Here is a 15,512-nt window from a genome sequence, read left to right on the forward strand (position 1 = left end):
TGTAGTTTACACAATCCAAATGTATCCATTTATGCATTCAAAAATTCAATGGTTTTCATTTTTTCATATGGTATACATATCTACTCCATTGGTCCAACGTTGTTTCTAAATTTGAGAAATTAAGGAAGGACCAATTTGAAATGGATGGTAAGAATAGACAAGAAGGAAAACTTGGTTGACTTAACTGAAATGTTAGCTATGTATATAGATAGCTAGTTCATAAGAGTTTGGGAACCAAAGGACAAAAAATAGATATTTCCTCAACTTCAATAAGATGGAATTGAATACAATTTTTTATGAATCTCATAATTTAGACTTCTGTGATTATTTTTGTGTGTAGAATTTGTTTTCGGATCCATCGCATAAGTATTGGTTGTATCGACATTTCGAACCATCATGTGTGGTCCATCATTGGGATTTAAAGAGAGAATTGTTGATCCAAATACCTCTTGATAGAACTTATAATAGGGTCTCTAAAAAGAAGTAATTTCTTCTGAGCTTGTGTCCTCTTTTTGGGTTCACTAAGATTTTTCTTGTTCGGGATCTCTAGTTATTTTGGTGAGACCTTGATACCCCTATTGTCATCTCAGAACAATATAAAATTAAACATTGTGTGTATGTGTGTAGATATATATATAGAGAGAGAAAAAAGTGCAAACCCTTTTTCAAATTTTGCACCCTAAAAAAGTTTTAGATCCTTAATTAAGATAGATTTATAGTGTAGATAGATATATAGAGAGAAAAAAGTGCAAACCCTTTTTCAAATTTTGCACTCTAAAAAAGTTTTAAATCCTTAATTAAGATAGTTTTATATTGATTTATTATAAAATATTAAACAAATTTTATTTTATTGATCTATTTTTATTTTTTTAGTTTAATTGAAAAAAGAAACAAATTTGTCCTAATCATAATTATGAGTGGTGTAATTTACACGATTATAATGTCACTTTTAATCTATTTATACATTTAAATAAACACTTTAAATAAAGTAAGAAAAAAAACAAATTTGTCAAATTTGTCTTAATCATAAATTTAAGTTGTATAATTTAAACAATTATAACAATTATAATATCACTTTATATCTATTTATACATAAACACTTTAAATAAAGAAAAATCACAATCTCCTTTACAATTATATCATCTAATTCCAATTTCAAAAAACAAAACAAGACAAGAAATAATAAAAATACCCTAAAAATACAAAACATCCTTATCTTATATCTATATTCTTTCCAATATAATATTTTTTTTATTAATTCGACATTGATATTCATTCCACTTGTTCAATTATGTTATACCATCTACTTAAATCAAAACCATAACAAAGCAAGTTCCACAGGGGATTTATATAATCTCATTTTGTTTGCATTCCATTTATAATTATTGTAAATACAAATGTAAGAAAGCCCAACAAAGCTTTAAAATTAAAAATTCAAATAGAGGTGTAGGGTATTCCCTTTTCATGACCACCTCTAACCACCTTAGGAAATGTGGTTTTCATACTTTATTCTTTGGGAAAATAATAAAACCCAATAATACTTATATTACAGTGCAGGTATTATGACACGTGGGCTAACCTCAGCAAGTCAGTGCTCCAGGAATTCTCGAAGATCACCGAGAAACTTGGAAGCCAAATCATAAGGAAAGAGATGAAAGGCATGAATGCCCTCCTCATACAACAGAAGCTCTACCTCTTTGCCCATCCTTTTCATATGCTCTACGTATTGGAGATTCCGATCCTTCAGGAGGTCCAGCCCAGCCACCACGACAAGCAACGGAGGCAACGATAGCCCCGATATGTCGGGAGAATCGGCGCTCATTACGTTGGCCGCGGGGTGGTCTCTCGTGGCCCCTTCAGGCAGAAACGCCTTCCACATCCAATCGGCGCCCTCCAACGTAATGAGCGGAAGACTGTTGCTCAACCTCGCCTCCGCCGGGGTCCTCTCCTCGCCGCCAAAGAAGGGCTGAAGCAGCACGTGCCCAACGATGTTGACTGGACTCATGTCCCCTTCTCTCGCCACGCGGCATCCGACGTGGTGGACGATGTTCCCGCCCGCGCTCTCGCCCATCAAGAAGCACCGCGAGAGATCGGCGTTCGGAGGCAGGTAATCACGCCCGCGCTGGCGGAGCCACGCGAGGGCCGCGAAACAGTCGTCGTAGGCGGCGGGGCACTTGTGCTCCGGAGCCAACCGGTAATCCACCGAGATGACCACGACTTTTCGTCGCGTGGCCAGCCTACGGCAGAATATGTCGTAGGCGGCATCGCTCGCCGAGAGCATGCAGAAGCTTCCGCCATGGAAGTAGACGACCACGGGCAACGCCCTGTCCCCATCGTTGCTGACGGGAAAAAAGAGACGCACCCATACGCCCGTGGCCTCGTCGATCACGATGTCTTTGGTATAGGCTCCTCTAGTGGGCGTCTCGTTGGCGGGAGCCTTGCGGATCAGCCACGCTGCGAGGCTCCGGTTAATGGTGCCGTCGCTTCTCCTGCAGACATAGCTCCCTGTTTTCGCAAACCAACTGAGCCACTGGATGCGACGAGGGAGCGAGCTTATCATGGAGGTCTCTTCTCGGCCCCGCTCGGAATTGCTCGCCATTGTGACCGGAAAACGAAAGAAGAAGAATATTATCAGCGGCAATCCAGGAGGCAGAGCAGATCTGGGTGCCTGGAAACCCAAAATCTGAGATCCAGTGGCAATTCAGGGGTCGTATCTGGCTGCCGCGAAACTCAAAATTTCAGATCCATCGCCGCGATCGATTATATGGCAATTGAAACGAGGGAGGATTGGGTGTGGAGGCGTGGCCCGTTGCAGTCCATAAATGAATGGGAAAGTTAATGCAGAGCAGTTAGATATTAAACCCTGACTAGATGTTAAGTCGACAGCGCCAATTAGGCTAAGAAAGTAGAATTATATAAGTAGATACATATAAAATATTAGCTTACCCTAATTATTCGATTTTTAGATTCGATTGGGAAATTTTTTATTTAATTTTGAAATATAGTCGGGATTTTTTTGGAATGGTAATTTTAAATTCTATAATTTACATAATTACAGTGTTTTAAAAAACAATAGTACATAATTAAAGTCTTTAAAAAACCAGTTTTATATAATTCAGTTATTTAAAAAAACAAATTAATTAAAGTATTACATAGAAGTTTCGGTAAAGTTATACGCCCTGAATATATTTATTGTCACTCACCTTTTGTGAGGTAACAAAAGAAAGAAATTGAATGGATAGAAAGCGAAAAGTTAGGCAAGAGATTCAATGGATGGAAAGCGAAGAGTAATGGAAGAGATTGATAGCTAAGTAAATGTATTTTATGATATTTATTTTTTTAAGTGGGGGCGAGTTTTATTAGAAGTTATATAGAGCTTATATATATTCACAATTATTCACAATATATTTACATTTATGTTATATGTACATGATGCAGGATTAACACGATCGCTGCCGTAGCAACGAAGCAGAATGGCGATAACAATATGCCACTGAAATCGCCGACATGCACCGAGAATCGATCTCGGGTGGGGAGGCGGCAAGCCGTTCGTCCTACCACACTAGCTACATGAGCGCGTGCTAAAATGTTGTGACACTCAATTTGAAAAGAAATGTTATATATATATATATATATATTATTGTGTTGAGAGGTTTTTTTAAGTTTAGAATGAAAGAGATGTTATTTTATGTTATATTATCTAAATAAAATAATAAAAATAATTTTATGATCTATGGTATTTGTTATGATAAAGTTTATTTAAAGGTTCTATAAAATTTATTATGGAATGGTAAAGTGTTAGCTTAGATATATCTTAATTCTATCTATCGGTTCTCCATGTTTGGTAAATTTAAATTTAAAATGGATTTAGGTTGGTTTAAATAATTAAAGTGTTATGACATTTTTGAAGGCATTGAATTGATTTATACTTTAACGAGTGGGTTTAAACAATATAAAGTTGCAATTTTGTCAATAATTACATTGTTATATTTATTGAAAAAAAAATGGAACATTTAAACTCCTCTAATTGAAAATACTTCAACCCCATTATAAACTAGCATACTTTAATGGGAAAACAGAAACTTACTATATATTTTTCTAACCATCATATTTAATGAAGAACAAATTGTTAAATCTTAATAAAATTCTGCAACTACTTGAATATCTGAAACTTTGAAATCTAGTATACTTTCACCAAGGTACAAAATCAATTCATAAGAAGGATAATAAAAGCACAAAGATAAAAACACATGCACAAATTGACACATTCATTTCTTAGGAAACCCAACAAGGAAAACATGCTTGCTTGATGTGGCTATTTTATTGATCATTCTTGAGCACTTAAATTTATTACTAGGCAACCAGTCTCTCTCAGATTTATTGTTCCGCTTCTCTCTCAAATCTCAACTGATACAATTGAATTGATCTTGGTTAACCTCGATCTTGACCCTCTAACACACAATTCCTCATAAATTATCTCCTTGACTGGCTTTGCAAAACCTGCTCCAAACCTGCTCTTTTCTGCTTGATCTTTGTGCACTAGAAGCTCCTTAATCCTTTAGCACTAGGTCCCTAGAAGCTCCTTAATCCTTTAGCACTAGGTCCCTATTTAGTTACTTTCAAAACCAAAATATCGACTTAGTTACTTTCAATAAACATTCAGTAAATTCCCATTTCCCATCCGAATGTAAGGGAACGCTTTGGGAAATTGTGTTGATTTCCACAGATAAGCTCCACCATGATGACAGAAGTTTCCGTAAAGTTATACGCCTTTAATATATTTATTGTCACTCACCTTCTGTCCTGTAATAAAAGAAAGAAATTGAATGGATGGAAAGGGAAAAGTAGACAAAGAGATTGAATGGATCGAAAGCCAAAAGCACATGTATGTTGTGGCATTTATGAAATTAACGTGGCAAAATATTGATGCTAAATTTGAAAAGGAAACGTTATAGGTCTATTTAACTTCATGTGTTTCTAATGTTTTGAATTTTGGAATGGTAAATTTTCGTTATTGAAATTAAATAATTAAAATGTTATTAATGTTTTTCAAAGTGTTAAATTGATTTATGTTTTTAAAAATAGTTTAAATAATATAAATTTGTAAGTTTGTTATAGATTTTAACAGTGCTTTATTAAGATATAAAAAGTTATATATATATATATATATATATATATATATTAGTTTAAAAAAGTAAAAAACAAAACTGGACTTATATTAAAATAACAAGAAGTCAGCGCAGAGATCATGAATATACTATTAGTCTCTCCTCATGAAATATAGAAACAAAATTTTCAAGAGTGCTTTGTCAAAAAGTATTTGAATCACCATAGCAGTGTGTAGAAGCTACTCCGCATAAAGGTACATACATATAGAAAATGTAATAGTCCACTGAGATAAGTAGAAAGATTATAATGCAGGAATTATAGTTCAATAAAAGATTAATGATGATAGGACTGAACTGCCCCCTCTAAGTGTTTAATGATCTACCATATGCCTGGACCTCATCGAGTGCCCTCTTTATATAGGACATTTGCGTTTGTGTTTCGTATCTTGTATATATGATAGAAAGAAATAAAATCAAAAGATTGTTTTCACTAATGAATCTCTTCTAAAATAGGTAATAAAGTATGGTTATGACATCTCTGAACATCATTAAACCAATTGATAATGTTTAAAGAATCTCCAAACACTTGAAAAGAATGGCAATAATTTTCTAAGGCCCAACATAAAAGGAGTTTTAAGGAGAAAAGCTCTCGATAATTGTTTGTTCTTACGCCGAGTCCAACTTTAGATTTTAGGAAGTGTTGTTTGCTGAGATACAAAATTAATCCTCTGCCACAAACACCATTATTATCCGATGCACCATCGAAGTATGACCACGGAATTTGATGGTTTATTTCTTCTTCAACTACAACTAGAGGAGTGGGAACTAACTCCTCTGTAGGCAAAAGGGCATATATAGCAGTAATTTTAGAGGCAATGAGTGTTGGAGTAGATGCAAGATCTCTAAAAATAACTTTGTTTTTGGCTAGCCAAAATCCCAACAAGGGAGGGATGTTCCTATTAATTTGATCATGCATCGAATCCCACCAAGCTTTCCATCCCTCCCCAAAATTCAAGCCTCTCCAATCTAGGTTACGTCCCATCAGCGTTTTTGAAATCTCCAAAACACTTATGAAGAAAGGGCATGTGAGAAATAAATGGGAGATAGATTCTTCCACCTGTTTACATAGGATACACCGGTCAGGACCCTCTTTATGTATTTTTTAAGATTGTCCCATGTTGGAACTTTATTTCTAATGAGGCACCAAAGAAACAACCTGGCCTTGGTTGGGCATACCAGCTTCCAAATGTTTTTCCACCACTAGCCTGATTCAACTCTCATACAGGTGTAACAACCCTGGTTAAAAATGCATGTAAAAAAATATAAGACCACGGTCATGGTACAAGTATTCCAAGTTGAATGGCAAGAAAAACTTCCTAGCGAGGTGTCACTTCAGTTTATTAATGGCTAAAGGAAATTGACAAAGGAAATGGCAAAGGCTTTGAAAAGGTAAGAGGCATTATTTAGCATTTATTTATGAAAATAATGGAAAATAGGAGAAAAGGAAGGTGAAAGGTCACACAATTCATGTGAGGAGGAAAATGAAGGAAAATAATGGAAAAAAAAGAAAGTAGAGGCCTCATTGATAAAAAGGTTTCTGAGGATCAGTTTGTAAGCTTTTGATCAGATCAGTTTTGGAGCTCTCATTATATTCTCTCTTTCTCATACTCTTGGACACTTAGATGTTTCTTGGAGCACTCTTGGAGGAGTGTGGCAATCTTGGGATTTCAAGCAAGAAGGCAAAGAAAGAGTAGGAAAGTGTAAGAGAACATCGAGGTCAGCAACTATAGTGGGTTTTGCTTGCAGGTACCGATTTGCATGTATCATTTCTGTACTAGTTTTGGCATGCATGGCATATGCATGTGGTTTCTTGGTCATGATCTGTCATTGGCATGGAGGATTGTCTAGATTGATCGTGGTTTTGCCTAGCCCTGCCATTTCCTGGATAACCATGGTGTTGTGGGAGTCTTTCCCTTTTTGTTTTCTGGTTGGTTCTCATGTTCCTTTGGCTGTGGGTTGAATTATTAGTCCCTGGAGCCTTGGTTCGACAAACGCTCGGGAGCCCTGTAACAACTTGGGTTGAGTTATTAGTCTCGGAGCCTTGGTTAGACAAATGCTCTAGATCCCTTGGTAGGTTGAGTTACTAGTCCTAGAGCCTTGGTTGGACAAACACTCTGGAGCCTAACAACAACTGTGAGTTGATTTACTATTCTTGGAGCTTTGGTTGGAACAAACACTCTGGAGCCCTGGACAACTTGGGTAGAGACCAATCTGGTGATGGTTAGTGATGTATGACCCTGAGGTGGAATAACTAGTTAAGGGTTGAGGTGGTTTGGCCTCTAGAAGCCCTTGTTTGATTTTGACGTATTTGTTCTATGAGAACCCACATTCATGCTTGGAATATGGCACGAGGGTGATTGGATGAAAGAGAGATCTGGTTTAGCCTAATCTATGGTCGGTGGAACGTGGAAGTCCCGAACTTGGTTAGCCTTTGCATTCATCAATAAGAGTTCTCTTTATCCTTGGTATTTTATGGGTACTCAGAGAGACATTTCCAACAAAGTATCGTACACAACAAATGGAGATAATATGAACAAGTTACGACCTCGAGAAGTTGGCTACCCAACTAACCCCAACGAGGCCCACAAATTCTTAATGTTACATCTCCTGGGGTTAGGGATTTCTCATGTTTTCCAATAATAAATAGGTCCTTGATCCTTAATGTAACACAACTCAGAGGCATTTAGTCGCCACACCTCTTCTCAAAGATAAGCTACCATCGCCCGGCTATCTTATTTCCATTCCGTTTGTAAGCATAGTTCGGTATTTTCTATTAATGAAATGAAGTGTTTTTCTATTGCATCTTTGTGTTTATGATTATATCTATAAGTTGTTGCATTCCTATTTAAGTTCGGATCAGTGGTATCAGAGCAGTTTTCTCTTTCTCTGCTTTTATTTGGATGTGCCCAATGAGGTCAGGGTATAAGGAGTTAGGGCTTGATCTGGTTGAACCATTGCAAGATCAACCCCAAAGAACCCGACGACCTCCCATTGTAGAAGAAAAGAAAGATGAGGGGGCAGGAGATCCTTTTAAAATGTTGCTTGAGGAATCCCTCGAGCGACAAAGGGACCCGATTATGGATAACATTTCCTAGATCTTTCGACGACTACCCATAGGCAATGCAGCTTCATCCAGCAGCCACTCTGGAGATGCCACTCCTTTTAAGGTACAAGATAACTTCGATATTCCCATATTCAAAGGCTTGATAGATGCACACGCTGTAGATAAATGGATAAATCTATTGGAAGGATATTTTTCGGTTCATGACTTTTCCAATCGGGAAAAGATTACTTTTTCACTTCTTAAAGCTGCCCCACACATCTAAGATTGGTGGGAAACCTACTGTGAACAAAAGGACGAGCGTGAACCCTCGTTGTTTTCAGCCGCACCCACTTGGAATTCTTTCTGAGACGCCATCAAGGAACAATATTACCCTTTTGGGAGCTATGAAGATAAATACATAAAGTGGACCACACTACGGTAGGGAAGGGACTAAGATTTGCCAGAGTTCACAAATACTTTCCCTACCCTTCGTAAAAAGTTGGGTATCAAGGATATTGAGTAGAATTTGGTTCTCAAATACTGCAGCTATCTACATAAGTACATCCAAGACAAGATGGAGTTCCTAGACATTTCCTCGCTCGGCACGACGTATCGGTACGTTGTCACAATTAAGCATAAGTTTAAATAGAAGAAGCGAGACTTTGGATCTACAAATCCAAAGTAAGGAAAAGGCACCCCCAAACCACAGAACAAAGGACTAAGCCAAGGCGTATCTACCCAGGATAGCCCGCCAAAGCCGCAAGAAAAGAACAACTCCCCGAAAGAGCTCCACTCACAATACAAGTGAGTGTCGGCCCAAGCAGTCACTCATGGCCAAGCTGAAGGCTTCCGAATCAGACCCAGGTTCTAACTCTGAATTAGAACTCGATAAGGGAACTGATAAAGGGAAGTAGATCATTGATGCAGAGCCTAGTGCCACCATGGCCACCACCAAGATCCAGAAGAATTACCCTGAATATCTAGAGGAGGGGGAACGCCTCTTCCACTCACATATGTGGGTGAAGGGTTCTCCGCTGCAGTTCATTGTCGACAACGGGAGCCAAAAGAACCTCATTTCAGCAGAGGTCATGAAGTGGCTAGGCCTAAAGACTATAACACATCCACAACTGTACACCATCGGGTAGCTTCACCAAGGACGAGATCTTCGTGTCAGACAACAGTGACGCCTTCCCTACAGCATCAAGCCCTTCATGGGTGAGGTACTGTGTGATGTTTCTCCTCTTGAAGTTTGTGATGTATTGTTAGGACAAACATACTTGTGGAAGTGACATGATGTATATGAGCATAGACCTCGCTCTACGATTATTACTTTGGCTAATAAGTTGTACAAGATACTAGAGGTAGCCACGCCTACTGCCATCTCTTTGATCATTGCAAATCAATGCAATAACATCATTTCCCAAACTAGGAAATTTGTTTTCTTTATGATTCGCCTCCAGGGAAAGAAGAATATTGTGGCCATGACTTCCAGGTAGGGCTCCTCTACATAGTAGCAACAGATGGACAAGGTCATGGAGGAGTACAGGGATATTTTCGCCTCACCCACATGGGTACCTCTGCACTGTCAGGTCAAGAACTCCATTGATTTGAACCCGATTGCGTCATTGCCCAATGGACCAATCTATCGACGCTAAGTTCTAGAAAACGATGAGATCAAGAAGAATATTTAGGAACTATTGCATAAAGGGCACGTCAGACCAAGCTCATCACCTTGTGGGAGCCCGATTGTATGGGTACAGAAGAAGGATGGGATCTGGAGGCTCTGTATTGACTATCAGGTGTTGAACAAGATCATTATCTAGAATAGGTACCTAATCTCGCGGATTGATGACCTTATGGACCAGCTCAAGGGGGCCAAATATTTCAACAAGGTTGACTTGAAGTCAGGTTATCACCAGGTTCCTATCGAACCCTCCAATGTGTGGAAGTCTGTCTTAAAATCCAAGGAGGGCCTTTTCGAATGGTTGGTCATGTCGTTCAGATTGATGAACACCCCTACAACCTTCATGATATTGATGGACAACATATTGCGACCCTTCACCAATGCACTCGTGGTGGTGTACTTAGATGACATCTTGATCTTTAGCGAGAGTTAGGAAGAGCACCTCCACCATATTCGATAGGTCCTTCAAACCCTGTGCCAACACAAGTTGTGTGCTAACTTAGAGAAATGCACCTTTGGCCTGACCCATGTTCAATATTTTGGATACATCATTGATGACCAGGGTGTACATGTGGACCCATCCAAGATACAAGTCATTCGGGATTGGCCAACCCCAACCACTTTCACACAGCTCCACATATTTTTGGGTCTTGCCAATTTCTATTGTAGTTTCGTGTTGGGGTGTTATCACTCAGGTTGTCCTTAAGCTCCGGAAAAGGATACAGCCGAGGTAACCACAAACCAACTTTGGACTGCAGGTTCTAGCCAACTTGTAATCAGAGAGGGCTCTCTCTTTATGATTTAGCTTTGTTGAAAAGGATTTTAGGCTAGGTTTTGATTTCAGGGGGTTTTGTTTGTTTTTGGTGGGAAAATTGATGTTTTCAGACAGAGAGGCAAGGCATAGCCTGGAAGTTTCAAACCATTGGGCATGGAGTCGAGGAGGAGAACTGCTGGTGCATTTCTTCGGTCACAAGAGAGGTCAAATGGAGCAAGATAGCTGAGCATGAAACAATATTTCAGGTTTAAATGATGGGAAGAATGCTAAGTAATGAGAGGCAGTTAAGAATCTCTCAATCAACTTAACTGATGGAGGTAACAGAGCTCTACCTAGGGGCAGTGAAGAATCCCTAGATAATTGGCCAACACAAGTGAATCGGGGTAAACATGAGCCAGGAGGAATTCATATTCATAACCAATTCAATCAGAGGAAAACATAAAGAAATAGCAGAAATTGAGCATAGAGTGTATTTAAACAAATTCTAAGCTATTCTTTCTTTCTGCTATTTAGATAGTGGTAAACAATAAACAGAGGTAAGATGCACTTATTGCTTCAGGCTGCAGCATAAGAATTCCATCTTCATATCTCCAAAAACATTCATTTACAACAGTCAGTTTGCTCTCCAAGCTTTCAGCAATCTTTGATTATAGAAAAAACTCAGGTATACAATGCGAGTCTCTAGTGAAAATTCTCAATCAACCAACCCTTGTAACAATGTAGAGGGCGGTATATATAGGGCAAAACTATCTACAGAGTTCCTTTATTACATCTTGACCTAATCAGGTCTGAAAGAAAGATGATTACTTAACCTAATCCTATCTAGAAATAAATGCAAAAAATATCTCGAGCTGCGCTCAGGGCCGCCATATCAAAATTGAGTAAATGATGTTATCCTTGGTGGCTAGCTGCAGTGTTTTCTGAAATAAATGTGTATGGGTTTCTGCATCTCTGCTGTCTGTCTACATTTAAAGCTTTAACTGTGATTTGAGGGAAATGATGGGCTTACGCCTCTTGATTTGACTTTCTGGGGGGGCTCATCAATGTTCAGGTGCTTTGAGCCCCTAAAAAATCTTCGGCTGATACTCTTTGGCTCTTCATCTTCCTATGATACTCTTTGGCAATAAACCGATGTTGTTCTGACGTGTTGTGTGTTAAATCATCATTTAATGGCCGCTGTTCGGCCTCTGTTTTCTTCAAAACTGCTTTCTGCTCCTTTCTGAGTGCTTCGCGAAGAAAAATGGTTCATTCAGCGACTTTCGGGCTTCCTGGGGGCTGCAGAATGAAAAGATTCCCTGAAGATTTCCCATTCTGGCCCAAAAAATCTAGCTCATCAAAAACTGCCTCAGAAACTGATTCCGGGGCTCCGAAGTGCGATTTTTGCCCTTCGCGCCAAAAAGTGCTGATCACATCAGCATGACATCAGCGGATGTGACTTCGTACGGCGGGTGACGTCAGCGATGACGTCAGCATGATGACGTGGCGGGATGATGTCAGCGAGTGACATCATCATGTACGGACGGTGGCGTGGCATGTACAGTGGCAGGGTACGGTGGCAGGAGGCCACATGGCAGGTGACTCGGCAAGCGACTCGGCAGGTGACATGGGGCTTACGTCACAGGGGAGGGCAGTAAGCGGTTTTGGGCGCACCGCCTTAGTGCCTGGGCGGTTTTGGGGGGAGGGGCTCCGCCACACCCCAGAGCTTGATGCGTGGCGGGAGTATGGCGGTAATACCGCCCATCTCCCGGACACTAAAGCTCGGGCGGTTTGGGGATGGGAGGGCCCGTCAGCCGTAGATCTGCGGGGCGGATGATCCAATGGCTGGTGGCTATGGCAAGTCGGCGGGGGTATACGGGCGGGGAATATCCGCAGAATATTCCAAATTTAATAACGCGCGCAAGTGGGGTTTGAAACATAGGTTTAGTGGGTTTGGGGGGTTAATACGAGCCCGGGTTAATGTATTTACAGTTAGGACTTAGGAAAAGGGGTAGAACATGGGTTTTTGCGCGCGGGTTTAGCAATTTATGCCCGAAACTTAGGATAATGGGGGAAAAAGTGGGTTTTTGAGGGTTTTTAGGGCTAGGGAAGAGTTTATTAATCTGGCCAGGTGTCAGATTAATCCCTGCTTAGACACGGATGGGCTAAAAGCAGCCCCAGATGGACTGTTCTTTCCCTGACTTAGAAAGAAAATGGCTATATTGCCAGGGGGGAATATTTACATAAGGGAATTTTATATACAAAGTTTTAGTAGGGGAAAGGGGAAAACTGATAGGGAGTTATATAATACTTGTTAGTAGTTAATATGAAGATGATAAGCAGGCACCAAGGTCAGGGACCTTAAGCTAATTTTGGGGAAAAGAATTTGAAAAGAAATAAAATCCTTGAGTGAAGCAGATCTTCACCAAGGCAATTGATATGGATGATGATGAAACTAAGAGGAATCAAGCAGATCTTGACCTCTTTGGGAAATTAGTAAGTGACTTGGGGAATTTGAAGAAGGGGGAGTTAGTTATGTCCACCTTTGAGCTCCCTTGCATGAAAACTGCCTGCACTGTGATCTGTAAAGATAAAGCACTGTGTAACACAAAATTGATCATAAATTGCCTTTCTGCAACCACATAGCTACCTACCCAGCCTACCTTCCTAACATTTTTTCTTCTTTTGAATTGGGTGCACTTAGACTTGCAAACCCAGATTTACAATTTTTCTTTTGAATTTTTCCTATCTAAATCTATACTTATTTCTGCCAGGGCCCTGATTAAACAATTGGGTCCCTTTGATTCTCTACCTATCTACAAATCTGCCAAGATTAAACTGTTTGGACAGATAACATTCTCTATATTCTAAAACAGAAAATTGAAACCTAGGGAGACCAAGATTAAACTGTTTGGACCTCCCTTAAATGAAAACTCTTCAAAACTGGAACTACTCATCAAAAATTGGAATACAGCAGTGCATTTGGACTAAGCATACTTCATGGCGTCTCGTGGAAATATGGAACACTGTAGCCTGCAAAGTATGACATATTTGGCATGTAAAAATGTCAATCATGAAAGATGATACCCTGTTGCAATAGGAGGCTAACATGGGGTTCCCTCATATCACTTGGCCTTTAAGTCAAGTCACCAAGGGTGGAGCAAAAACAATTTTTTTTTGGTTGGAAACCCAACAACAAGTGCTCTTCGAGTTGAAGAATCACCTCTATTTTGCACCAGTGATCACATTACCAAACCTGCAACAACCATTTGAGATTGTGATAGATTCCTTTAACTATGTTATTGGTGCATTTCTTACTCAGCATGGGCATCCAGTGGCTTTCCACAGTGAGACACTTTCAAACATAGTCTGAAAGTACCCCACTTACGACAAAGAAATTTATTCCATTATGCAGGCCTGCTGTCAATGGAAGCATTACATTTTGGGGAAGGAAATGGTCATCCACGTAGACCACCGACCTCTACATTTCATACAGACACAAGGGAAGTTGCAGAACGATCACCATCAAAAATTGTCCACCTATTTGTAATAGTTCCATTTGAACATTAAGTATAAGAAGGGAAACACCAATAATGTTGATGATTTCCTCAGCTGACCACTGGTCATAGCGTTGATCATGATGCTTGACTCCTATGGGCATGAGACATCAGGGTGGCCGAATCTTTACAAGAGCGATCTAGAATTCGGCAGCATATACCAAACACTCCTGGAAGGGAAGAAAGTTCCAAATTTTCACCTTCAGGATGCACTGTTATGCCACCTGGGACACATTTGTGTTCCTTCAAGTGAGCATGCCAAGATGATTTGGGAGGCACACTACAGTCGGGTCGCTGGACATTTCGAAGTAGAGAAAACAATGGCAGTATTGCAGAAATATTTTTATTAGCTGAAACTTCGTCAGGATGTTGGGAAGTACATTAGATCCTGCATCGCATGTGCCATTGCCAAAGCAACCATCAAGAAGCAAGGCTTGTATACTCCTCTACCTACTCCTAGCTGACCTTGGGAATCTGTCTCCATGGATTACATGTTGGGCCTTCCTTCTACTAAGCACGACAAAGATTGTATTTTCGTGGTCGTCGACAGATTTTCTAAGATTGCCATCATGGCGGCTTGCTAGAAGAGTATCACAACAAAGGCCACTGCTAAGCTCTTATTTGAGCAAGTGTGGGTACACTTTGGGATCCTAGAGTCCATTGTATCAGATCGGGACAGCAGATTCCTAAGTGCATTTTGTTCAAGTCTCTGGTCGATGCCGGTTACAAAACTTACTAAGTCCACAGCTTTCCATCCCCAAACTGATGGACAAACAGAGGTTGTTAACATGATGCTTGTACACATTCTATGCATGTACAACTCGAAGCATCCACACACATGGGATGAAAGTCTCCCCTATATCCAAAATAGCTACAAAAGAGCTCTCCACAACTCAACAAGCCACAACCCCTTTCAGGTAAGGTTGGGATTTCAACCATTATGCCCCATTGACATGGCCATATCATTTGCAGCCATTTAGGTAGATTCGGATCAAGTTCATTCCGAACCTGAAAGGGCTAACATCTTCATTGAGCACATTCAACACATCCACCAGCGGGTCCATGTTATATTGGATAGAGCCAATGCTAAGTACAAGCAGTGCCATGATCAACATCATGTGTCACACAAGTTTCATGTGGGTGACGAAGTTTGGCTACATTTGCAGAAGAAGCGCCTTGTTGGACCCCACCGAAAGCTTCAACCACTCTGATATGGGCCATACACCATCACCAAGGCCATCGATGATAATGCCTTTGAGCTCAACATCCCACGGTTCCTTGGTTTGCAACCAGTGTTCAATGTAGATCG

At 40.0% G+C, this 15,512-nt stretch overlaps 1 pseudogene; it reads right to left on the bottom strand.

The window, feature by feature from the left end:
• Nucleotides 1-1,345: 1,345 nt before the first annotated feature.
• Nucleotides 1,346-2,878, bottom strand: LOC149145646 (putative carboxylesterase 18 pseudogene; annotated as a pseudogene).
• Nucleotides 2,879-15,512: the final 12,634 nt, after the last annotated feature.

Source organism: Pinus tabuliformis, chromosome X (genome assembly GCF_031772625.1).
Source record: "Pinus tabuliformis cultivar Carrire ecotype Pingquan chromosome X, CPIR1, whole genome shotgun sequence".
NCBI lineage: Eukaryota > Viridiplantae > Streptophyta > Pinopsida > Pinales > Pinaceae > Pinus > Pinus tabuliformis.